Source organism: Triturus cristatus, chromosome 5_1 (assembly GCF_964204655.1).
Source record: "Triturus cristatus chromosome 5_1, aTriCri1.1, whole genome shotgun sequence".
NCBI classification, from domain to species: domain Eukaryota; kingdom Metazoa; phylum Chordata; class Amphibia; order Caudata; family Salamandridae; genus Triturus; species Triturus cristatus.
Window position 1 is genome coordinate 173,954,568 of NC_140587.1, and position 27,576 is coordinate 173,982,143.

General features: G+C 46.7%; 1 pseudogene across 1 annotated transcript in view; it reads right to left on the minus strand.

The window, feature by feature from the left end:
* Positions 1 to 27,576, minus strand: part of LOC146830579 (E3 ubiquitin-protein ligase TRIM39-like) — a 129,541-nt pseudogene that overhangs the window by 65,470 nt on the left and 36,495 nt on the right. Inside the window, exons 3-4 of the transcript XR_014961446.1 lie at positions 25,081 to 25,176; positions 14,293 to 14,523 (exon numbers count right to left, since the gene is read on the minus strand). The product of XR_014961446.1 is annotated as an E3 ubiquitin-protein ligase TRIM39-like (transcript). The remainder of the gene's footprint in view (positions 1 to 14,292; positions 14,524 to 25,080; positions 25,177 to 27,576) is intronic.

Below are 27,576 nucleotides of genomic sequence, written 5' to 3' on the forward strand. Positions count from 1 at the left end.
TTGATCTTCTGGGTAAATGTTTAACTCTTCCGGGGGGTGGGGAGGGGGTGGGTATAGAGAGGGCCACTGAGGCCTTCTCCCTCACCTTCAGGAACAGTTGGATTGTCCAGGTTAGACTCATTTTTATCCTCCTGGCCAGCATCAGAGTCTGGGTCATTCTAGTGTTCACTACTTGGCCTTTCCACTTCTGCTGCCCCACCCATCTTGCCTGCCTCATCAGACCCTGGGGTCTTTCTAAGGTCATCTAAAAGCAAAGCGTCTACGAGGCGTTGGGTGTTTGCACTTTTCCCTGTCTTCAATTTCCTAGAAGTACACATAGCTCTCAATTCTTGGAATGGGAGATGGTCATATCTAGTTGGTAGGGGCCTACTGGCTTCTGCCCTTGAAGACGGAACTAGTGTGGTGTGGTGTGTGCACCTACCTACTCTAGTGGGGCCTACTAAACTCTCTTGAGTTGTAGAAGGGGTGTGCTAAGCATTTGACACACAACTCTAGGTTCAGTAGAACTTACTATATTCTAGACTTGATTTATATGTACCTATAATACCTATAGTGGTTTTCAATTAGTCACTCAAAGAGATTATCTGGTAAAGCAATAGCAAGATTGAATCCAACCGCTGCAAACCAATGTGAGAAATTGGCCTGGTATATGCTGTCCACTAGTTATAGTGGGCACCTTGCACCAGTCCAAACAACCCTTATTGATGATAGGTTAAAGACAACCTTTATTGAAAACTATCCTAGTGGTAGGCCTTCAGGCTAAGTCTAAGGAAGGCAGGCTAAGGAATGTAAAGCAGCTTGGTTTACCAGATTATAACCTCTTGAATGACCAAATTAAAGGAGAACCACACAAGGTATATATGTAAAATATATGTATTTATTACTAAACACTCTCTACTAACCTCTTTATGAAATTAGAGAGCAAGGCACACAATATTACAGTTCTAAAACGATGGTAAATAGCACAATATACAACGGGCCCCAGGGGGGACCAAACCATATATTAAGAAAATGGTAAAAGAACCACCAACTTGACTACACACAGTGCCTACAACACGTAGAATCGCTTGGACCCCAAGGAACCACCCAAGGTAGTGACACAGGAGACCCACAGGGGACGTGTGCAGTGTGAGGACACAGCCGCGAGCGCCGTAGGATTCTATGAGGAAAGTCGCGGTTGGAATTTTAAAGATTAAGGACACTTAGGAGAGGACTTTTAGCAAAGCCCTTTAGACTTAGGGGGTTCTAGGGCAACACTCATGGGAGCACCAGAGTACTCGAGTTACCTCACCCAGGGAAGCCAGGTGCATAGGTGTCAAATGGTGTCGGGAATAGTCATTGATTTTAATGGCGATGTGCTGCAAAGTGCTGCTGTCGGGAAGAGGAGAAGTGTCCGGTGTGATCCAAGACTGGATCGGAGATGTGAAGAACCTGAAAGCAGAGGGGACAGAGCCTAGGTCACTAGCCAGTGACCAGGGGCACGATAGACGAATGCCCACAGATGTCGGGTGCTTCAGGAGTGAAGAGGTGAAGCTTGACTCTGCAGCCACGGGAAACAGGAGATGTCGACAATGAACAGAGTCCGGAGGTGAGCTGTCCCACGAAGGATTTCGAGTGCTGGGGGGGGTCAGTGTCCGGATTGAACACCAACAAGCCTTGGCAACTACAACCCACGGGGTCAGAGGAAAGATGCTTCGGTGAGGACCAGCATGGTACAGGGGACTCACCAAGCGGTGGAGAGTCAGGGCACGTGTGGAGCAATCAGGTAAGCCCAATTAAACTTAGTGTTGCCTTCACAGGGACCCACCGGTCGACAGACCAGGGATCGTGAAGGGACCTCGAGAGGAATCACACAATACCAGCCCACGGGACACTCAGTGAGTCTAGGCCAGTAATCTAAGGTGGAAACACTGCTCTGGGCGCGGACTACAAGTAGTCCAAAGCACAGCCTCAGGGATCGCCAAAAAGCATATGCTGCTGCAAATGGTCGCGGTGCCCAGGGGTTCGGGTTGCACGGTCTCCACGAGGGATACAGTCCTCAGACTTGCTGAGCACACAGATCGACCTCAGAGACCATGGGAACCCACCTCCTATGTTGCAAAATTCTTGGGAGTCCCCTGGAGCTTTGGAGATGCAAATCGGACAGATGCGTCTTTGGTGCCTGCCAAGCAGGGGAGTAACTCCTTTACTCCAAGGGAGATTCTTCAGTCATCCAACTTCGTGTAGGTAGTTGAGGTTCTGGGATTCTGTAGCAGAGTTTTGTCCAGGTAAATCTAAAGTCCTGTAGTCAGGGGTTCCTACTTTATACCCAAGGAAGGGGTCGGACAAACTCTGGGGACCCTCCTATGGGAGGGTCAGGAAAGAAGGGTGGCTACACTCATTTCCTTTGTCCAGTTTTGCGCCAGAGCAAGGGCTAGTAGCCCCTGCAACCGGTTTGAGCTGGACTATGCACAGGGACACCAAATGTGACCCCAGTGCAGACTTCAAAGCACTCTTGGAGTGCACCCACCCAGCCCCAATACCCTAAAGTCTGTCTGGGAGGTGGTCACACCTCCCTGTGACAGGAAACCTATTGTCCAGGCCTCCCCTGCTGGAGTTTCGTCCAGCAGCAGGAGGGCAGACTTGTGTCCATTTTGTGATAACAGGGTTCTGTTAAGCTGTTACTGGGTATACCAGTGGTGCCATGTTTCTCCCTCTAGTAGGGTGGAATCATACCTCCCACACCAGTTACTGGTGTGGAGGTATGATTCCAAAGTGTTTGACACAAAACAAGACATGTTTCCATGCAGCCATTCCAAAGTTAGCATTTACCGCGAGGTTACAATGCACTTAAGAATATATGGTTTGGCTGCATCACAAACAACCCTGTAATAAAGATTCCGAAAGACAGAGGGGCTCTGCTCATGCATGGGCACCCTCTCACATGAACCCAAGCACCCTGCCTTCAGGATTGTTAAGGCCTGCCATAGGGGTGGCTGATAGGATTATATGTGCAGTGATATGGGGAGATACAGGTAACTAATATCTCAGTAAGGGGTGCATACACCACCTTACACAGGCTGCTTTAGTAGACCTGTTGTGTCATTTTAAAAGGCTTCCCAGGATTGGCATAATACATGCTGCAGCCCCTGGTAGACCTCTGGGGTACCTATGCCCTGGATACGTAGTATACCATATACTAGGGACTCACAAGGGTACCCCAGAATCCAATCTGGAGTGTACCTAAAGTACGATGGTAAATAGCACAATATACAACGGGCCCCAGGGGGGACCAAACCATATATTAAGAAAATGGTAAAAGAACCACTAACTTGACTACACACAGTGCCTACAGCACGTAGAATCGCTTGGACCCCAAGGAACCACCCAAGGTAGTGACACACTAGACCCACAGGGGACGTGTGCAGTGTGAGCACACAGCCGCGAGCGCCGTAGGATTCTATGAGGAAAGTCGCGGTTGGAATTTTAAAGATTAAGGACACTTAGGAGAGGACTTTTAGCAAAGCCCTTTAGACTTAGGGGGTTCTAGGGCAACACCCATGGGAGCACCAGAGTACTCGAGTTACCTCACCCAGGGAAGCCAGGTGCATAGGTGTCAAATGGTGTCGGGAATAGTCATTGATTTTAATGGCGATGTGCTGCAAAGTGCTGCTGTCGGGAAGAGGAGAAGTGTCCGGTGTGATCCAAGACTGGATCGGAGATGTGAAGAACCTGAAAGCAGAGGGGACAGAGCCTAGGTCACTGGCCAGTGACCAGGGGCACGATAGACGAATGCCCACAGATGTCGGGTGCTTCAGGAGTGAAGAGGTGAAGCTTGACTCTGCAGCCACAGAAAACAGGAGATGTCGACAATGAACAGAGTCCGGAGGTGAGCTGTCCCACGAAGGATGTCGAGTGCTGGGGGGGGTCAGTGTCCGGATTGAACACCAACAAGCCTTGGCAACTACAACCCACGGGGTCAGAGGAAAGATGCTTCGGTGAGGACCAGCATGGTACAGGGGACTCACCAAGCGGTGGAGAGTCAGGGCACGTGTGGAGCAATCAGGTAAGCCCAATTAAACTTAGTGTTGCCTTCACAGGGACACACCGGTCGACAGACCAGGGATCGTGAAGGGACCTCGAGAGGAATCACACAATACCAGCCCACGGGACACTCAGTAAGTCTAGGCCAGTAATCTAAGGTGGAAACACTGCTCTGGGCGTGGACTACAAGTAGTCCAAAGCACAGCCTCAGGGATCGCCAAAAAGCATATGCTCCTGCAAATGGTCGCGGTGCCCAGGGGTTCGGGTTGCACGGTCTCCACGAGGGATACAGGCCTCAGACTTGCTGAGCACACAGATCGACCTCAGAGACCATGGGAACCCACCTCCTATGTTGCAAAATTCTTGGGAGTCCCCAGGAGCTTTGGAGATGCAAATCGGACAGATGCATCTTTGGTGCCTGCCAAGTAGGGGAGTAACTCCTTTACTCCAAGGGAGATTCTTCAGTCATCCAACTTCGTGTAGGTAGTTGAAGTTCTGGGATTCTGTAGCAGAGTTTTGTCCAGGTAAATCTAAAGTCCTGTAGTCAGGGGTTCCTACTTTATACCCAAGGAAGGGGTCGGACAAACTCTTGGGACCCTCCTATGGGAGGGTCAGGAAAGAAGGGTGGCTACACTCATTTCCTTTGTCCAGTTTTGCGCCAAAGCAGGGGCTAGTAGCCCCTGCAACCGGTTTGAGCTGGACTATGCACAGGGACACCAAATGTGCCCCCAGTGCAGACTTCAAAGCACTCTTGGAGTGCACCCACCCAGCCCCAATACACTAAAGTCTGTCTGGGAGGTGGTCACACCTCCCTGAGACAGGAAACCTATTGTCCAGGCCTCCCCTGCTGGAGTTTCGTCCAGCAGCAGGAGGGCAGACTTGTGTCCATTTTGTGATAACAGGGTTCTGTTAAGCTGGTACTGGGTATACCAGTGGTGCCATGTTTCTCCCTCTAGTAGGGTGGAATCATACCTCCCACACCAGTTACTGGTGTGGAGGTATGATTCCAAAGTGTTTGACACCAAACAAGACATGTTTCCATGCAGCCATTCCAAAGTTAGCATTTACCGCGAGGTTACAATGCACTTAAGAATATATGGTTTGGCTGCATCACAAACAACCCTGTAATAAAGATTCCGAAAGACAGAGGGGCTCTGCTCATGCATGGGCACCCTCTCACATGAACCCAAGCACCCTGCCTTCAGGATTGTTAAGGCCTGCCATAGGGGTGGCTGATAGGTTTATATGTGCAGTGATATGGGGAGATACAGGTAACCAATATCTCAGTAAGGGGTGCATACACCACCTTACACAGGCTGCTGTAGTAGACCTGTTGTGTCATTTTAAAAGGCTTCCCAGGATTGGCATAATACATGCTGCAGCCCCTGGTAGACCTCTGGGGTACCTATGCCTTGGATACGTAGTATACCATATACTAGGGACTCACAAGGGTACCCCAGAATCCAATCTGGAGTGTACCTAAAGTACATGTAATCAATTTAAAGGGGAAAGCAGATAGGCTGGGGTCCTGAATAGCAGGATCCCAGCCAAACTAAGTCGAAATCCAGTAAAACACCAGGAAAAAAATGGGGGCAACCATGCAGTCAGATCCCACCTTGCTACAGGATCAAGTTTGTTTTACTTTTAAACGTCTTTTAGTTTCCTATCTTTGCACCTTCTGTCGTCTTTTTGTAGTTACTGTACACACTTTGCTTTTTAGGTCTCACGACCTGCGTTGCACTGCGCAGCAGTGCTCGCGCAGGTCGCGAGACCTTTAGTAAGTGAAAAACGGGGAAATCAAGCTGACCTAGGAATCGCACACGCTCTTGCATGTGCGTTTCCTTTTCAGCTCCCCCATTGGCCTTTGCGTGCGTCTTATTGTAAAACACTGCACGCAATTGGCCCGAGGCACGCGCATAGCTCCTCCCAAGGCCTATTGGTGTCTATTACGCGCACCAAGCGCATAATAGACACCAATAGGCCGTGGGAGGAGCTATGATCGTGCCCAGACACTTGTTTTTCTTTACTTTTGGTATAAGCGCGTCACCCGCGCTTTAATTTTAATGTTATAAGTAAAGCGCGGGTGCCGCGATTATACCAGAAGTAAAGGAATTGAAAAACCATCTATTTCTTTACTTTTGGTATAATCGCGGGACCCGCGCTTTACTTATAACATTAAAAGTAAAGCGCGGGTGCCACGATTATACCAAAGGTAAAGCATTTGCAATGCGATAAGTCTGGCATTACTGAAAGTTTGAGCTATTGGCTTTGCAAATAATTATGCAACACCAATAACTCAAACTTTTAGTAATGCGAGACCTATTGCATTGCAAATGCTTGTTTATTTATGCTTGTGCTTCTTTGTTTTGCTTAAACAGAAGTATCGCAGAAGTAAAACAAGTAAATGTCTACCGTGCGCACATCAAAGGCCTAACTGCCTTTGCTGGTGTTACTTGCGGGAACGAGCGTAAGTCTCTCTACTATCTATTGACAACCAATGTGTCTCCCCGAACTTAATGGGGGATGACTCATGTTGCGAGCTGCTTCCTTCTCGGGCCTAAATTGCAGTTTGGTTTGTAATGCTTTGGCTCCATCAAGTGGCCAAGTGAAACAACAACTATGAAAAATCAGTGACAGTCGGTTTCAACCGGGTCAGCTGATTTTCATCCGGTAGGGTAGTCGGGCACAGTCGGTTTTAACCAATTTCCGTACAGCCTAACATTTCTTCAAAGCTGCGTGAGTGTAAAGTAGAGGCTTCAGACGGTAAGTACAAAATCCAAGTTTTATTGGAGATGAGGCACAGCGCAACTGTAAAGAACAGCACTAAGCATTAACTGAACTTCAAGAGCTCTCGAACATGGAACATAAATTGTACAACGCAGTTACAGTGTTCCATGTTCCAGGCAGGGGAAAACAGAAAGGGGAAAACGAGAGAAGAAGTGCCACAAGATGAATGCAACACATCTCACCCTTTACATAAAAAAAAGAAAGGGAGAAACAAAAAAAACAAAAAAATTAAGACACAAACCTGGCATATAAAACTCTAGGTCGGTCATTGCTCTTAACTCTAGATGCCACAGATTGGGTGGAATGAGCAAAATTACAATCAGAATTAGAAACATCGTGTGACAATGGAGCATCATCGTAATTAACAGAGCACCTTAAGGACTTGCATTTGGCAACCCTCCTTACATTCCATACTCTACCATCCTGAGTTATAACAGTGTTCTTACAAACCTTAGCAACTTTAGTAGGATGACTGAACCCAGGTTTTCTGATTCTAACCCAGTCTCCAACGGCTAAATCAGGAATTTTAACATTCATTTTGGAGTCAAACAAAGTTTTCATCTTGTCCTGCCTGCTCTCCACACGTTTGGCAATCTGGTTATTGTCAACGCTGTCATCCACCTTAATAATTTTTTTAATCCACCATGGATACATTTCTCTGCCCTTCAAAAGTCTGAAAGGACTTACCCCAGTCACCGAATGGGAAGTGATGCGATATATCCACAATTCTTTTCTTAAAACATCCCTCCAATCAGCTGACCTATCAGCTGATTGAATACCATCTTTTAGAACACGGTTAAACCGCTCCACCTGGCCATTTTCCCTCGGCTCATACAGGGAAGTGGTCACATGTTTGGTATTACACATATGGAGAAAATCTTCCATTTCGAGTGATGTGAGTTGCACCCCATTGTCCGTCACAAGAACATCAAGGGACCCCTCGAGTGCAAGAACTTCTTAGAAAAAGGTAATGATAACTTGACAAGAGGCATTAGCTACAAACTTGACCTCTGGCCACTTAGAGTGGTAGTCCACCATAACAAGAGCAAAGCGAGCATTAGTAGGTAACTGTTTGAAAGGACCTGATATGTCAAAAGCTACTTTTTGCCATGGACATTAAGGCCAAGAGATCGGTTTAAGGGGGGGCAGATGATACCTTAAGCATTTTATCACTACTGATACATTCAGGACATTCTCTAACCACCCTATCTACCATTTTGTCAAGACCAGGCCACCAAAAGTTTGTTCGGATGAGCCGTTTCATAGAAGACATACTCAAATGTCCTTGGTGGGCAAGTAATAAGATCTTGTTCTGCATAGACATAGGAAGAATGAGCTTCCCTGCTTTAAAAAGCAAACCACCAAGGTCTTCAATCTCACTAGAAACACGACAAAAAGGAGCAATTTCAGCAGAAGCAGACTTTTCCTTGGGCCATCCATTCTTTACAAAATCCAATGATCCGTTGAGACACAACATCATTATTAACCTCTGCAATCCACTCGGTCTCAGACAAACACAAAAACTCCTGAGATACAAAATCCTTAACAGTAGCAACAATGTCCATATCTTGTTCATCACGGGAAACACACTCATCCGAACACGACAACCTAGAAAGGAAATCAGCCGTGACATTGCTCCTGCCAGGAACATAACCTCAAAATAAAATTCCTGTAGTCTAGATGTGAGACGGGCTACTCGAGCAGTGGAGTTCCATCCTCCCCCTGGAGTTAATATACCAACTAGGGGCTTATGATCAGTTCTGAGGGTAAAACTGTTACCCCACACATAATTACGAAAATGTTCAATGGCCCAGATGCAAGCCAACAATTCTCTCTCAATAACTGAATATCTCCTCTCAGTCATAGAAAGAATCCTAGAAGCAAAAGCCACACACCACTCTTCGTTCCCTGCACACTGGCTAAGAACTCCTCCAAGTCTATACAGACTGACATCCACGGTGAAAATACACCTCTTATTAAGACAGAAAGATTTGAGGGTGGGAGCGTTAACAATTTCACTCTTAATTTGTGTGAAAGCTGTTTCTTGTTTATCTGACCACAAAACCTCCGTAGATTTCCTGGTTAACTCCCTAAGAGGCTCCATTTTGGTTTCAAAATTCTGTATGAATTTACTATAGTATTCACACAGGCCCGCAAAAGAAAGAAGTTTATCTTTATTGTCAGGAGTGGGTGCATTGACGACAGCATCAACCAAAGATTTCTTGGGCACAACCCCATCACCAGAAAGTGTATGACCTAGATACTCCACCGATTTACAAACAAAATTACATTTCCCAGTTTTGAGTGTCAAACCAAACTTACCTAACCTAAGGCAAACTTCCTTTACATGAAGAAAGTGGTCCTCCTCATTTTTAGAAAAAATTAGGATATCATCCTGGAAACATTTAACAAAATTGCTGATATCTTTAAAAATGTGGTACATAGCCCCCTGAAACACAGATGCGGCCGAAGCAAGGCCAAATGGCATTCTCTTGAATTGAAAAAAGCCATGGGGTGTGATAAAAGCAGTGTAGTGTTTGGAGTCCTCAGTGAGCTCAATCTGGTGGTAGGCCGACCGGAGATCAAGAGAAGAAAAAATGCAGGCACCATCCAACATGCATACATCTCATTTATATTAGGAAGAGGGTGGCAATCAGCAACCAGATTAGAATTCAAAGCCCTCAAATCAACGCATAATCTAATACTTTAATCCGATTGTTGGGCTAAAACAATGGGAGAAACCCACTCAGACGATTCAATTTCCTCAATAATGCCACTCTCAACCATCTCATACAACAAGTTTTTAACTCAGTCCTAATACTGATGGGCACTCCTCTTAGTTTTTGTTTCACAGGAACAGAACCTTGTTTGACTTTGATCCCATGACTGAAACCAATAAGTTTGCCAAGACCATCAGAAAATACATTGGGAAACAAATTATTAAAACCGTTACTAGCTGAAGACAAAGCAAGAACCGAAACAGGTTTTTTGTTCCTGGGGTTCAAGACGATCCCCAGCTTGGCTTGGTCACGCCATCCTAAGACATTAACACCCTTGAAAGCTATATATAATTTTATGGTAGCAGAATTACCTTTGAACTCAATGGAAACCTCTTCGAAACCCATAAAGTCAATGTAGGAGCCATCAAAATTCTGAGCCACAATATCAGGTTCACATAACAAATCAAGGTCAATCAGTTCTCCAAAGGATTTCAGACAATACTCTTTTGTGATTATAGTCCAAGGCGATCCCGAGTTAGCCATTAATTCCAACTCTCTTCCCAAGATGCATAAAATGCACTTATTTTTTCAGCTTCAGAAACATTAAAGGAATCTTGAATTGAAACAACAATACCAGACTCTAAATCACCTTGGGAATGATCACAAGAATGAGAATCACCTTGAGAATGATCACAAGAATGAGAATGACAAGATACACAAGAAACTTTTCAAGAAGATGGTACAAACTTCTTGGAATTCGGAGCACCACCCCTGATAGCATTTTTACACATTTTGGAGAAGTGTCCCAACCGTCCACATTTACTGCATTCCTTATTAATGGCAGGATAGCAATAAAATTGTTTGACACTAGCTGCACTTGTGTCACTAGAGTAAGTCTTAGAGGTACCAGGGTTGATCACATTGACCTCACTGGATGTGGGAGATTTGGTTTCTTTGTTAAGTGACTTGATCCACTTATCAGACTGCTCCAAAGCTTTGGCTGTGCTGATAGCAGTCTCCAAATTGGGATCGCCTAATATCCACAATTGCTCCTGTACCTTCTTATTTCTTACGTGAACAATGATTTGATCATCTCGTCAGTTATTAAACCAAAATTGCATTGTAATGACAACGCACGTAAGGAAGTGAGAAATTCATCAAAACTCTCTCCCTCTTCTTGAGCTCTAGTGTAAAATTTAAACCTATTAAGGGCAACACTAGTCGTTGGTTTAAATCTGCCTTCTAAGCGTAAAACAGCTTCATCATACACGTTGTAATCACCTCCCGATCTAACAGGAGGAAGAGTCCTATAAACAAGCTCTCCCTCAGAACCTAAGCAGTGAAGGAAAATATTTTTTTTCTCTCCGCTAACATACGTTCTCCATCAATAGCCTTCAAGTAGGTAATAAATTCCTCTTTCCATCTTGTCCATGGAATGGGAGGTTCTCCTTTAGATTGCAAAAATTTTGAAGGTGGATCAAATTGCATTTTAATGCGACAGTAGCAAAAATGAAGATAAAATTTTGAGAAGAAAATATGCCTATACCAGTCACAGCTGTGAAATAAACAATGAATACATAAGTATAAAATATGCTACAGTAATAAGCCTGTAATGTGCAATGAAAATAAAGTACAAGTTGTGCCTGTCACCGAAAGCAAGCAGATTGTAGCACAAACAATGTGACAAGGTGTGACTGTCACCGATCCGGAAGCAGGCTGTAACTAGTACAATGTGATAAGGAAAAATACCAGGTGTGCCTGTCACGAAAGCAAGCAGGCTGTAGCACAAGTAATCTGACAAGGGCGTGCCTGTCACCGATATGAACACAGGCTCTCCTACCTGCGGCACGAAGAAATGCCAAAGGCAGTGTCCATTACCTAAAAGGTAAAATACCGCAAACAGATGATGAGCGCTAGAAACAGAACACCACAGCGTTTCCAGGGATGTTTCCGATGCAATAAATGTTTTCAATTACGTTTCCAGCGTTGGAGAAAATCAGGCCACACCAAGATGGCCGCCCGCGTGATGACGCAGGACGTGGCCAATCCGAAGCTGCGGTCGCGTTGATGAGCTGCTAGGCAACAAACGAGACGTATGTAATCGTTGGTATCTCAGCAGCACGACGTCATCAATCGTGGCGTGGCAACATAAGCCGACCGTTGGTGAAACGAAAATGCAGGAAACAGGACAAAAACATGTAGAGAGTGCAGGAAAGGAGCCTGAGATCTGCGGTTTTCAGGGTTGAATGCAGGAACCGCACATGCAGAACGTAAGAAGGCTCAAACAGGCGGAGCAATCAAGGACGAGGAAGTAGGTCCGGAAGACGTCGCAGCACCTGTGCCTCAAGGAAACATGCAGCAAACGAAGTCTCCAGCCGGTCGGTGCCAATTTGTAAAGTAGAGGCTTCAGACGGTAAGTACAAAATCCAAGTTTTATTGGAGATGAGGCACAGCGCAACTGTAAAGAACAGCACTAAGCATTAACTGAACTTCAAGAGCTCTGGAACATGGAACGTAAATTGTACAACGCAGGCACAGTGTTCCATGTTTCAGGAAAGAGTAAACAGGAAGGGGAAAAAGAGAGATGAAGTGCCACAAGATGAATGCAACAATGAGAAATACATAACGGCCACAGGTGTAATGTCCCTGGCCCATGGTAATAATATCTATAATACGTATCTCCAAAGCTACATGAGTAAAACATGACAGCCATAGGTGCGATGTTCCAGGCACATGGTAATATTAATAGTACATCTCTCCAATCTGCATGAGTAATACATGACAGCCATAGGTGCGATGGCCCCGGCCCATGGTAATAATATTAATAATACGTCTCTGCAAAGCTGCATGAGTAATACATGACGGCCATAGGTGCAATGCCCCTGGCCCATGGTAATAATATTAATAACATGTCTCTCCAAAGCTGCATGAGTAAAACATGACGGTCATAGGTGCAATGCCCCCGGTCCATGGTAATAATATTAATAATACGTTTCTCCAAAGCTGCGTGAGTAAAACATGACGGCCATAGGTGCAATGCCCCTGGCCCATAGTAATAATATTAACAATACGTCCCCCACAGCTGCATGAGTAATACATGACAGCCATGGGTGCAATGTTCCTGGCCATGGTAATAATATTAATAATACGTCCCCCACAGCTGCATGAGTAATACATGACAACCATAGGTGCGATGTTTGAGGCCGTGGTAATAATATTAATAATATGTCTCTCCAAAGCTGCAGGATTTATCACTCAATTAACAGCTTTAAATATATTTTGGAAATCCATTTTTCCTCTAAACATCAGTTTATGAGGTCTGAAACTAAATTCATATTCATCAGACATCAGAATTTTAGTACACATATTAATTCAACCAAGCGAAAACATCTAATCTAGTATGCTGGGCTACACAAGAGAGCTAGATGCAGGTATCTGGAGAGATACCAGTATCTCACAAGCTACTCGTTGGAGAAGCCTGGTCTATTGAAATTATAAGTCAGTAGAGTTACTGAAGTAAGGGGTGGTAGCAAGCAGGGCACCACTATTATCAGATAAACCAAATGCATAGGACCATTTGAGGTTCATCAACAGGTCATGGGCTCTCCGTCACCCTCGGAGGGATGCTGTCCGTCGCCCTAAGAGGGATGCTCTATGTCACCCTCGGAGGGATGCTCTCCGTCACCCTCAGAGGGATGCTCTATGTCACCCTGGAAGGGATGCTGTCCGTCACCCTCGGAGGGATGCTCTCTGTCGCCCTACGAGGGATGCTCAATGTCACCCTCGGACGGATGCTCTCCGTCACCCTCAGAGGGATGCTGTCCGTCACCCTTGGAGGGATGCTCTCTGTCACCCTCGGAGAGATGCTCTCTGTCGCCCTACGAGGGATGCTCTATGTCACCCTTGGAGGGATGCTGTCCGTCACTCTCTGAGGGATGCTCCCTGTCACCCTCAGAGGGATGCTCCCTGTCACCCTCAGAGGGATGCTCTCTGTCACCCTCAGAGGGATGCTCTCTGTCACCCTCAGAGGGATGCTCTTTGTCACCCTCAGAGGGATGCTCCCTGTCACCCTCAGAGGGATGCTCCCTGTCACCCTTGAAGGTCTGCGTCACCCTCGAAGGGATGCTCTATGTCACCCTCGAAGGGATGCTGTCTGTCACCCTCGGAGGGATGCTCTCTGTCGCCCTACGAGGGATGGTCCCTGAAAAGCTACGAGGGATGCTCTCTGCCACCATCGGAGGGATGCACTCTTTTGCTCTCAGAGAGATGCTCCCTGTCACCCTCAGAGGGATGCTCCCTGTCACCCTCAGAGGGATGCTCTCTGTCACCCTCAGAAGGATGCTCCCTGTCACCCTTGAAGGTCTGCGTCACCCTCGGAGGAATGCTCTCTGTCACCCTCGGAGGGATGCTCTCTGTCTCCCTCTGAGGAATGCTCTCTGTCACCCAGGGAGGGATGCTCCCTGTTACCCTCGGAGGGATGCTCTCAGTCACCCTCGGAGGGATGCTCTCTTTTGCCCTCAGATGCTCTGTGTCACCCTAAAAGGGATGCCCTCTGTCACCCTTGGAAGGATGCTCTCTGTTCCCCTGAGAGGGATAATCTCTGTCACCCTACGAGGGATGCTCTCTGTTGCCTTACGAGGGATGCTCTCGGTCACCCTCCGAGGGATGCTCTCTGTCACCCTCAGTCATACATTTCATAATGTACACAAATTACGAATACTTCACTTCCTTCTTTTGTTTTATTTCCCAAACAGCATCTCACCTTCAGGAGTTCCCACGCTGGTGCCTCACACTTCTTTTCTATCTCTGTTATCAGAGCATTGAGAGAGGTGATTTGATTGGACAGTTTGGTGATATTTGCATTTTCTACCATGGTAATTTTCTTCTCCATCTCCTCCAGTCTCCCGTGCAGTGTTTGCTCATTTTCGTTCAGGAGTCGCCGCAGTTTTTCAATTTCAGATTCAAGTTTTTTCTTCTCAGTTCTTAGCTTGTTCTGTCAGAAGCAAACAAAAGCTGGTTAGATATTATAAAGCTTCCTATAGGCCGTCCTGAGAGTGGGGGTCCAGGAGGAGAGGGGAGGGGTCGCTTATCGTGATTGTCATCACCTTGCACAAAGGGTTTGTCTGAGAGACCTTCAAAAAATGACATTTGAAAGGGAATTTAGGTTTTTCACAGCCTGGTTGTCAGAAAACCTGTACTTTATTAAAGACACGGGGGCTAAGATTATGCAAATCTCCTTTATTGCCAGCTCACAGCAGCAACAATCGAAGAATATAGAACTTCAATAACATTCTAATAGGCTATAAATTCCCCCACACGCAGTGTTCTCCCTTTTTTGGCGCTGTTTAGATAGATAGATAGTTTCTAAGATCCATAACTTTCAAACGAAAAACTTCATCAGTGAAAACTTCTTACTCTGGAAAAGAAAAACCCAATACAAAATCAATAACTTTTCTCCAATAGGGAGGGTTCCAATGTGGAGGGATGATCTTAGCCTCTGTGTCTTTAATAAAATACAGATTTTCTGCCCACCAGGCTGTGAAAAATCTAAATTTTATGGGATGACACAGAGGCTAGCATTATGCAAGTTTAAAGTGCATTTGATACATTGTCAATAGCGCTTGTAACAGGTCTAAAATAGCAACTTTTAAACATACTTTTAATGGACCAATCCGCAGCCCCAAGATTATCTCCCGGGAAGAGAGGTTTGGAGGCTTAAGGTAGTGTACACCAAGCATAGTAATGTCTACACCTGCTTCTTTCATTACTTCCTTCACCCATCTTGGGGAGGAAACTGCTCTATGAGGCGATTTATAGGATATTAGCAATTGTTCTGTATTGCCTCTCATACTCACAGTCCTTCTCTCATATTCCAAGAAGCATTTCACTACACAAACTCTTGCATTCTGTGTAAAGAAGGGGTAGTAAACAGAAGTTGACACGGTCTCTGTCCGCCTTTTAAATAAAAACAAACCCTTTCTGGTTGGTAGGCCCTGCTGGTGATGTCTAAGTCATTTACGTCTGAGGTCCATCTAAAAGATACCAGGCATAGCAAAACAGTGAGTTTATAAGAGATACGTTTTGGGGATAACCCATAACTATCTCCCCAACATATTAAAACCTATAGGACATCTCTAATGTCCCATAATGCAGGATATTTTGCAGAAGGTGGGTTTAGTACCCACATACTTCGCATAAATGTTTTAGTCAGTACGTTTTGTCCCACAGAGACTCCGTCTACAAGGCAGTGACATGCTGCAAAAGCTGACCTGCAAACATTAATGTAGGAGAGTAGGATCTGCTTCACATGGGTACCCCCACTTTTTGCTGGTGTTTCACTGTTTTTCGACCTTAGTCTGGCTGTGGCCCTGCTAATCAGGACCACAGCCTAGCTGCTTCCTCTCTAAAATGGTTTGCATGTACATTAGGTACATATCTAATTGGATTCTGGAGTGCCTTATAAGCCCCTAGTATATGGTATACTATGTACCTAGGGCATAGCTAACTCAGAGGCCTACCAGGGGCTGCAGCATTTATTATGCCACCCCTGGGAAGCACTCCGAAATGGCACCATCGGTCTGCTACTGCAGCCTGGGTAAGGGTGTGCTTGCACCCCTTACTGCGGTATAGGCTACCTATATCACTACCATTATACAGACACATATGAACCCATAAGCCACTCCTATGGCAGACCTTGACAATCCCGAAGGCAGAGTGCTTGGTTTTGTGTGAGAGGGTGCCCAAGCATGAGCTGAGCCCCTCTGCAGCTTTCGGAAATACTTCCTTATGGCTGTTCTGTGATACAGCCATACCATATACTCTTAAGTGCATTATAACCTCACGGTAAATGCTAACTTTGGAATGGCTGCATCAAAACATGTCGTGTTTGGTGTCAAATGATTTGGAATACTACCCCCCTCCCCCCCTGCCAGTTCTGGCGGCGGGGGTAGCATTCCACCCTTCTAGAGGGAGAGACATGTTCACACTGGCTAAACCCGCTAGGACTTTCCTGAGCCCTGGCATCACAAAATGGATGCCTCTGCCACAGACACGGGTCTGGCCTCCTGCTGCTGACCGAAACTCTGGCAGTGGAGGCCTGGACAATAGGTTTCTTGTCGAAGGGAGGTGTGACCACCTCCCCAGACAGGCAGATGTGTATTGGGGCTGGGCGGGAGAACTCTCTGGTGCTTTGAAGTCCTGCACTGGGGGCACACTTGGTGTCCCTGTGCATAGTCCAGTTCAAGCCGGTTGCAGGGGCTACCTGCCCCTGCTCTGGTGCGAAACTGGACAAAGGAAATGGGTGTAACCACCCCTCTTTCCAAGCCCACCCATAGGTGGGGCATTAGAGTTAGTCCATCCCCTAAACTTACTATAAGTATAGGAATCCAGTCCCTAGGACTTTAGATTACCCTGGATGAAACTTTGCAACATATATCCTGGACCTTCGACTTTCTATCACGACTAGAAGATGGAAGAAATCTCCCTTGGGGTCAAGGAGTGACTCCCCTGCTTGGCAGGCACCAAAGAAGCACTGAAGCTCCCGCCGGATGCCAAAGTCTTCGCATCACCAGAGGTGGATTTCCAGACTTCCCCGAGGCTACCCTGAGTCTACAGCAAAGCTGAGGCCCGTGGCTATCGTGGGTGACGTGGAACCGTGACACCTGGACACCGTGATTTTTTGCAGCAACAGCATCTTCCTGGGCTTCCTCGAAGTTGTGCTTTGGGCTCCGAGTAGCCCCAGCCTTGAGCACCTCCTGCACCGAAGATTGCTGGCCTCCACTCCACGAGTGACCCGTGGGCCAGTTTCAAGTGCGACCGCTCGAGGGTCCTTCGCGATCACTAGCCTGTTGGCTAGCCTGTTCTCACGAAGGCAACTCCTTTTCTAATTGGGCTTTCCTGGTTGCTCCAGACGTGCCCTGACTTACCCTCGCTGGGTGAGTCCCTCAGACCTTGCTGGTCTGCACGGCAGTCCTTTCTCTGAATTCCAGTGACTTGCCGTTGCCAAGGCTTGTTGGGTCCAATCTGGTCGCCGACACCGCAGCACTTGACAGACTTCGTGGGACAGCTCGAATCCGGCTCGTGGACTTCGTCGATGCCTCCTGGACCTCGTGACTGAAGAGTCAAGACACCCATCAACTCACCTGAAGCACCCGACATCTGTGGGCATTGGTCCATCCTGCCCTTGGTCACTGGCTAGTGACCCAGACTCTGTCCCCTCTGATTTCAGGTTCCTTCCATCCTAGATCCAGGCTTGGATCTCTTCGGACACTTCTCCTCTTCACGGCAGCAGCAGTTCTTTGCAGCCTTCCATTGAAATCGACGACGCGACCCGACACCAGAAGACAACTATGCACCCGGCTTCCCTGGGTGAGGTAACTCGAGTACTCCGGTGCTCCCGTGGGTGCTGGCCCTAGAACTTCTTATGTCCAAAAGGGTTTGGTCCTGACTCGATTAGAAGTGTCCCTAATCTTTACATTTCCAACCGCGACATTGCCCATAGAAGATAACGGGAACCCGCGGTTGTGTTTACACACTCCATACAGTCCCCGTGGGTCCCCTGTGTCCCTACCTTGGGTGGTTCCTTGGGGTCCCAGTGATTCTACAGGGTCTAGGCCTTGTGTCTAGTTCAGTAGTGGTTCTTATACCACTTTTTTGGTATATGGTTTGGTACGCCCCTAGGGCCCAAACGGGTATTTGTGCTATTACTGATAATTGCTGACTTGTAATCTAAGTACTTGGAACTCCAGTCTCATAAAGAGTCTAGAGTGGTGTGTTTTATCTTAAATACATATATTTTGAATATATACCTGGTGTGGTTGTCTTTTCATTTGATCATTCAAGAGATTATAGACTGGTAAAACAAGCTGCTTTACATTCCTTCAAGACTTAGCCTGAAGGCTGCTCTCCACAGCTACCGCTAGGATAGCTTTCAATAAAGGTTGTCTTTAACCTATCACCATAAGGGGTTGTTTGGACTGATACAAGGTGCCCACTAGAACTGGCGGACAGCATATATCAGACCACCTTCTCACAATTAACTGTTCTATAAGAGAGTCCTGAAGTGAATAAATCCAATAAGTAATTAACTACATGTAGTAAATCAGTTGAAACGGGTTTGTAGTTCCTTCAAAGGAACAAACCCATTCCTCCCAATTAGTCTATATGCTTTCCTTGTGCCAGGCGCCCATGACTCGGATATGAGTCTAAAAGCGTCTGTCGAAAGGCCTAGGATCTTCCATTGTCTCCTGAAATCCTCCAGGCCATCAGCGTCAGATGTCTCTGCTGTACAAGAGGATGTGACTCTCCGTCTGTCTGGGCCTGTAATTATTTCCCTGAAGGTTGGAATTAGGATTGGTAAACCTATGCTCATTTCTAGTAGAATTGAGAACCATGCCTATAACCTCCAAAGCGGTGTTATCACTACTGTGACCTCCATGTTCCTGCAACCGTGCAACAGTAGCTTAGGTAGTAGTAGTAGGTCTTGGTAGCATAACAAAAGGAGGGAAAGCATAAGGTGCTAGGCCCTGCCAATTCAGAAGGAAGGCATCCACCCTGAGGGTCTGGTATACAGCTGAAAAACGTTGACAGTTGAGTGTTCAATCTGTCCGCCAAGAGGTCCACCCGAAGGGTCCCCATATCGACTGGCAAGTGAGGGAAATGTCCTTGTTCAACCTCCTATTGATAGAGTCTCTGAAATTCTGGGAGAACCAATCCGCAACACTGTTTCTCTATCCTGGGATATCCTCCGCTGCTACTGACATGCCTGCCCTTGCTCAGACAGTAACCCCAGAAGACCTTGGCTAAATCTGCAAGACCCCTGGAATGAGGGCCCCCCATTTTGTTGACGTATCTGACCACAGATACGTTGTCCATGCACAACATTACAGAACACTTCATTAAGTCTTTGGTGAAGCAGCGAATTGCAAATTACCCTGCCAGTAATTCCAAGCAGTTGATGAGTAACTCCTTTTCCTGATCTGTCCAGCGGCCCCCTGCTGATGAGTCGCCACATCTTGCACCCCATCCCTCTAAACTCGCGTCTGATTCTATCACGATCTCCGGGTCTTCCCCAAAAATGGCTCTGCCATTCCATGCTTCTTCATTCCTCAGCCACCAACGTAGTTCCTTCTTTGAATCCAGGTACAGAGACAGCATTTGAGAATAAGATTGACATGTTCTTGATGCTTTGGCTTTGAGTCTTTGGAGTGCACGGTAGATTGCTCATCTTGTTGAGGACCGAAGGCCTAGGATCCTTGCTAGAGCCCACAAGGGGAGTTTCTTCCTCCCTAAGAGATTCCTCAATTCATTGTAAAGTTTCCTTAACTTTTCCCCTGGCAATTTCAATTCTGCGCTTATTATGTTCAGGACAAAATCCAAGAACTGCATTTCCTGGTTTGGTACCATGCAAGATTTTTTCCTGTTTATGACAAAACCCAGGTGTTCTAGTAGGCTCATTGTAAGTTCTATGTGGCGTGAGACCACTTATGTGGACTGTGCCATTATCAGGATATTGTCTAAGTAAACTATTAGTCTCACCCCTCTCGCCCTTAGCCATCCCGCTATGGGACGAAGAGCCTTGGTGAAACACCAAGGGAATGAGGAAAGTCCAAAAGGGAGACTGCACAATTGCCATAGTCCACCCATTCAGGTGAATTGGAAAAACGTTTGGTGTGGAGTCCAAATTGGTATGGTCAGGTATGTATCCTTTAGATTAACTGAGTTAGCCAATCCCCTTTCCTTAGCACATCTCTAAGGAGGTGCATCCCTTCCATTTTAAAATTGTGGTAGACCACCCATTCGTTCAACTCTTTTAGATTTATCACTGGTCTCATCCCTTTGTCTTTCTTCTCCACTAGAAAGATATTGCTGATAAAACCTGACTCTGTCCCCTCTTGTATTGCCTCTTTGGTCAATAAATCCTCTACTTCATGTGTTACTAAAATAGAATTTTCTTGTGAGAATATCAGTTCTGGGGGAATTTTCCTTTGTAATGGTGTATCTGTAAATTTGATCATGTATCCCTTCACTGAGTCTAGGACCAAAGGGTCCTGATTCACCAAATTCAAGTTTCCACAAAATTTGGCTGGTCTGCCTCCCACCTTTATAGGGGTATCCGAAAGGTCTTTCATAGTTCTTACCTACTGAAAAGCCTCTTTGTCTCCGCTCACTTCCCGCCTCTCCCGTGAAGTATTTGTTTCTGGGGGTATAAATGACAAATGTGGACCAAAGTGTGGGTGCGAAATCTTGCGCCATGTCCCAGGTAGGGTCTTGAAGAGCTTTGGCCACGGCTAAGGAACCGACCCCCTGTTCTCCCGGCCCTGCCAAAAACCCTATCCTGGAAGACTTTCTTCATGGCTTTCTAGGACTTCTGAATTGAGCTAAAAGCTCCCATGCACTTAGCTATGCCCCTAATAAAATTGTCCCCCAAAAAGTAGACCCTGGGAGGCAGCTACTCCTCCGCTAGTGGCCAGTTTGACCAATCTGAGATCTATTTTTTGCAATATGCTTTTTCTTCTCTCATTTGAGAGTGCAGTATTTGCGTTCCCCAGGAGGCAGATGGCTCTTTGTACCCATTGGCGCAATTCCTTGGGGTCAATGATGGTGTCTTTAAGATGAGCCACTTCAGCCATCTCAAACGTCTTTGTGAGTGGGTCAGTAATATCAAGTAGACAGTCTTGCCAGGACTTGAGGCCTTTATCGATACCTTTCCTAGGGCCTTTTCCTCCCTTGACGCTTAGAGCCACCACCTTTGCGTCTAACTCTGAGGTAGACCCAACTTTATCCGGGAGGGCAGGGCGTGGGCAATCGGATCTAAGACGGGACCTGACATCTTTGCTATTTCCTTCCTAAGCCAAAAGGAGAGGTACTCGGCAAAATGCCGCGATGGAGCCAACTCTGGAGACAAGGGCTGTTTGAGCGGGTCAAACATACTCTCTCCGAATGGGTCATCAATGCCCATTTTTGTCCTGGAGGCCTTTGATGCCTCGTCAGTTGTACCCATATTCGTTACCTCTATCTCCTCAATATCCGTATCAAAAACGAAGGAACAGGATAGGTTAATTTCATCCTCCAATGCTTCATCGCAATCGATGGGAATAGGTACTTCTGGGCCTTTTTCTTGCCCATCTGCAGTGCCCAAGGCACCAACATTGTCACCGCCAAAGCGTGAAGTAATTTGTTTTGAGGGTTTGGGCTTTTTTACACCCTTTGGCAGGATTTCCCCTGCAGCCCCTTTCCTTTGGGTCTTAATCACCCCATCTCCCCCTTCAGGGCGTCCTGGGACAGCAACTGGCCAACCCCTGTTGGAGTGAACCTCCACTTTTTGTCATCCAGTGTCCCATTACCTTATCCAGTCCTTATTTAGAAGTTCTTCCAGTCTATGCTCCATAGTATTCTCTCAAGGTGCAAGGGACATGGCAGAAGGTAAATATTATTTAAGATTACTGGGCTCAGTGTAAGGAAACAGGTGCTTTGGCAGTTCGTTGGACTTCAACTTCCAGAATTCAAGCAGTTTGCCCAATCAGTTAAAATGGCCACTGTTGTGTCTTTACTAAGGTGTCCCAATCTCCTAAAATGGCACCACCGTGTACAGAGTGTGGCTGACCATCTCCTAAGGGTCTTTCCTCTAATTGTGCGGTTCTTTCTTTATTGTTGTGCCCCAGACTATCTCTTTTTTCTGTTGTTATTTATTAAACTGTGCGATGATTGTGCATCGCACCGCTGTCTTTATTTACATGGGCCTGCAGTCGCTGAGGGAAAAGGAGGGCTGCCGGCATCTTTGTTAAGTAGATGGACTCTCTTCCGTGGCCGTGTCCGTGAGATGACTCCACTGGATTGCTGCTGATGGGTGAGTCACCGCGTGCGCAGCGCGACGGCCTCAGTGGGAGGTGTCCTTCGCAAGCCGGTCTTTTTTTTTTTTCTTTCAAAAAGCTCCCGCTATTATGGCAGCGGGATGCGGGCTCACACTTTTCAAAGAAAGCTGGCCTGCAGCAACAAGTGACATGGAGTCGGACTTTGAAAGAAAATACCAGTCCACAGTAAGGGCGCATTTCTTGGCCTTAAGGAGCCGAGAGAAACGCCGAAAAGGTGTGTCGGGTACGGAGGTAGTAGGACCTCCGACCCGACGCTGTAAGAGAGGGGAAGTTAAATATAAAAAAACAACCACCCTCCTTCCTAGGGTTAGGAAAAGACATTGGGAGACATGGGAGGGGTTACACAATAACCTGGTTGAGCGTGTTAGTACCAGGGTAGGAGATGGATATTATTCTTATTTTCTATAGAGGAGGGTGGTATATTTCAAGGTAAAATAACTCAATAAGGCACCGATTATGATATGCCCTGTAAAGCCTCCGACCTTTGGTCGGAGCCTTTAGGGCCGCATCGTAATGGGCCATTCGGTTTACTTTCCTAATTAGGATGAAATATAAGATATAGGCAGTCGGAAAGTAAACTGGACGGTCATTCCGGCTTGCTTCTGACGGGCTCTGAGAGCCCATCTGCCATTCAGCAGCCGGCCAGTAATCTCAAAGGCCGGTCTGTCCGACATGGAAACCATGTCAAAAACATGTTTGGGGCCCCCAGCAGGGCCCCCTTTGGTGCACAGCCTCCAGTTGGAGTCCTAGGGGGTGCCTATGGTGCCCCCCTGATGATCCCTGCACCTTGTGGCTGGCACATTGAGGTGCCTGCCACTGGGTGCAGGGATGAACCGTACCTCCAATTTTACTATGGGAGCATGCATTACAGCCGGTTTACAGCTGGAATGCATGCTCCTATAGTGGAATATAGGCATGCGACAGAACAGTGTTCCGTCGCATCCTAATGAGGCGGTCGGGACCGGCGACATCAAAATCAGCCCTAAGTATTAGTACAATAAAGGCTGTACTTATCTTGTGAGCAGAAGCAACAACGAAAGGGAGAACACTGCATGCAGGGGGACTTTATAGCCTATTAAAATGTTATTGAAGTTCTATATTCTTCAATTGTTGCTGCTGTGAGCTGGCAATAAAGGAGATTTGCATGATGTTAGCCTCTATGTCACGCCATAAAATTCAACTAAAGAAGTTTCAAAGCTTTAGAGGGTGGATCTGGTTCCTCTGTCTGCAAAATGAGTACAATACAGTAGGACCCAATTCACCTTAGGAGAAACACTTCATGAAAACTGTGGGAGAGTTTATCAGATACCATGAAAGGTTTATGGCAGTGACACCCTTGTTAACTTTATCACTACAGACACTCCCTGTTGAATACTTTAATATCACGACCAATGGCAGTGTCAGAGTGGTGATAAATGTACACCAGGGGCTTCCACGTTACAGGCCTGCCCCTTCTCCCATCCTGAGGCAGGGCTAGGTGCACCAGTTATCCTGGGACATTCCCGTCTGCTGTGGCCTATCCCTGTAAGAAAGGTCTAATGAAGGCATAAAAACTGACGCGTCAAACTAAGGCCGATTAATAAGACTGTTGCAGGAAAATCTTGCAATGGGGATTTAGCAGAACAGAGAATGTCCAAGGTCAGAGGCTGAAGCTGAGCTGTGCCCATTTCATTCCTAGAATTAGAAATGCTTATGTCCTGAAGAAGGGAATGTAAATGTCCCGAAACGTGCTACGATTAGAGGTAGATGAACTATTCGTGGGTTAAAACTCATGTACACAATGTTGGAGCTTCCATTACTTCGGTGAACTCTGTTGGATGTTCTCTGATTTGATGTTGTATATACAATACCATAGCATGATTACATTGCTAAAACCTTTGTTTAGGAAGGGGCTTACTCCAGGCTTGCTTTGTCTGTTGGATGTATAGATCACTACCGATCCACGCATAAACAACCCACAGAGGTACACACTCATATAGATGCACACATTAATTTGCAGACTCACACACAAACCTTATACAAACTCAAAGGTGGATATCTTTGGGCAATGCATGCAGACTCACAGAGGCACGCACCCATGCATATATATACTCACACACAGATGCATATACAGTCTCACAGATGTATAACTCCAGATCCATGCATACACACACCCAGAGGTACACACTCATACAGATGCACACATTAATGTGCACACTCACACACAAACCTTGTAAAGACTCCCATACATAACTCCAGGGCCATCCATATTTGAACAAATACTTAGACATGTACACCCAAGTGTGAACATGCATGCACCCACTTATGCATGCACACACACACACACACACACACACACACGCGCACACACACACACTGCTACGTACTCACAGCCAGATAATGCCACAACTGTGCACACATACTCTATCACACACCGTGTGAGTATGTAAGTACTACCTTAGGATCAGAAGAGTAATTCTTGATTTTATGATTTTTTTAGGATGAGCCCGTGGCCGGTTTCAGCCCCAATATCCAAGTGCAGTGACTCCCGTCAGTATATTTATTTGGTGGGGACCATGACCCAGTTTGTAGGGTGACTCATCAGCCTCTGTGTTCTTGAACTCCAAGAGGTCACAAAAAGACATGGGCATGGACATATACAGACACAGAGAGACACAGCACTCACTGCAGCCACTCACCCTCATGGTTTTATATTGTTCCTCTTCCTTGAATGTAGATTCCTGAATATTCTTTTCCTCGTTCTTCAGAAGACACAGCCATTCTTGAAGTTTTACCTGCAGAGATGAGAGTGCAAGAAATAAGTGTAGATATATGGAGTGCAGTCTTTTTTTTATTATTAACACATTTTATTGACTTTGATGGTACATAGCGGACGGTACTCGAAGCGTATATTTTAGATACAGCTTATATGAGATAGTGCCAATTATATTCAAACAACATTGCCTGTGAACATACAGGCCCAATAACTAAACTTGGCACAGGTTACTGCATCTTTCACTATAAGTACAATGTCCAGGTGTACATGTTTAGATGGCAGAGAGACTCATCTTACCTAAATATGGTCAAGTGTGATTTGATTGCCTGGTTTAGGGAGGGTCTAATGGTGGCAGGGGAGGCAGGTCTATGTCGCCGTCTGTTGCCCAGCGAGACCATATTTTCTTATGTTTTTGTGGACAACCACGCGCCTGGTACACCACGATTTCAGCCTCCATGCATCTGTCCATGGCCTTTCTCCACCCACCCATTGATGGCGGGGAGGTACCTTTCCACGTTTGGGCAATGCCCCGCTTGGCAAATGTGAGGCCCAAAAATAGAAGATGTAGTTTATAGTGATTTCCCCCTATCTCCTCGGTGCTGTGAAGTAAGAAAAGCATGGGATCGAATGGAAGACACCAGGACAGGACCAGACCCAGACAAGAAGATATTTTATGCCAAAATGGTTGCAGTGCCCCACAGCTCCAGACCGTGTGTAGGAAAGTCCCCTCCGATTCTCCGCATCTCAGACATGTGGGGGACTGTATAATGCCTATCCTCCAGAGGGTGGAGCGGGTGTAGTATGCTCTGTGCAGGTATTTAAATGGAATTAGGCGGTATTGTGTGGCTATAGTGGCACCTCGGGACTAGCTAGAGCCTCAGTCCATTCATCGTCTGTAAGATCAGGGATGTCTGCTTCCCACACATCCCGGGTTTTGTGTAGTGTGGTTTGGGTATGAGTAGTCAGTGTCTGGTAGATTTGCCAGATCTTATGCGTGCCAAGATCCCCCATTAGTAAACGTCTCTCTATTGGGGTGAAATTCTGGTAGACCTCCCAGCAAGCAGATTAGGGGAGTCAGGGCATGTCTCAGCTGCAGATATTTGTAAAACTGTGTCCGGTGCAAGTGGTATTCTATTTGCAGTTGCTGAAAAGATTTGGGTCCCAGCAGAATGTCGCTCAGGGTAGAGATTCCAATGAGGTCCCATGCTCGGAAGCCTGGAAGCTCGGCGACAGCCACAGTACGTCGACTGCATGCAGGTTCGTAGCGCAAAACGGGCGTCGCCCCCTCCCCATAGGCAATTGTTAAGGAGTGCATTAACCTGGGCGAATCACGTGCGTGGATTGATATTATATGCCCAAGATATCGTGGGACAAGGCAAGATGAAGACCCACAGATCTTTGAAGCCCTCGGCTGCGTGGGATAACTGCGAAGCTCAGGAGCCGCGCCCATGGGCTCCGCATACTAGAAATAACACTGACTTCGCTGCATTAGCTCCAAGGCCGGAGGTCTACCCAAACACCCAAAGTACCTGGAGAATCCGGGGGCCGGAAAATCCAGGGTCGCTTAAAAAGAATAATACGTCGTCTGCATATAGCGCAATTCTGTCAGACCGGTCCTGTGACCATTCATACCCACGAATTAATGTGTCCCGCCGCACCCATGTAGCTAAGGGCTCTGTGGCGAGCGCAAATAGCAATGGATACAGGGGGCAACCCTGCCTCGTACCCCGACGTATTGGGAAGGGTGCTGACCGGAAACCTGCTACCCGCACAGAGCCTGAGAGCTCTGTGAGTAATAAATATATGTAGGACAAAAAGCGTGGACCAAAGTTGAGAGATCAGAGGAGCTGAAATAAATAAGTCCAACTCATGGACTCAAACACCTTATCTATATCGGTCAAAAGAATGGCCGCAGGGCAGCCCAGCTCCGGGGCTTCGCAATGGCATTGTGGACCCGTCTAATATTGTGCTGGGTAGACTGGTGCAGTATGAAGTAAGCCTTGTCTGGGTGGATCAGTTCTTGGACATATGTGCGGAGGCGGTCAGCAAGGACCTTACCCAACAGTTTGGGTTCAAAATTTAGGAGGAAGATGGGGCGGTAAGAAGATGGTTCTTCTGGAGGTGGCCTGGTTTAAGGAACTCCACTATCTCACTATGGCGCCAATCAGGAAGTAAGATGTGCTGCTCCAGAGCCTCATGGAGTGCATCCGACAGATGTGGCCGAGCTGCGCCTTGTGGTCGTAGAAAGTCACTAAGGAAGCCGTTGGGGCCAGGCGCGAGACCGGCGTGCATGTTGGATAAAGCTGCATCGAGTTCCTCTGCGGTTATGGGGGCATCTAGCTGGTCGCGCAGGTGGTCTGGGAGCTTTTTGGGAGATATGTCTGTTAGAAAATCCCCTATCGTCGCGCTTGATACGAGA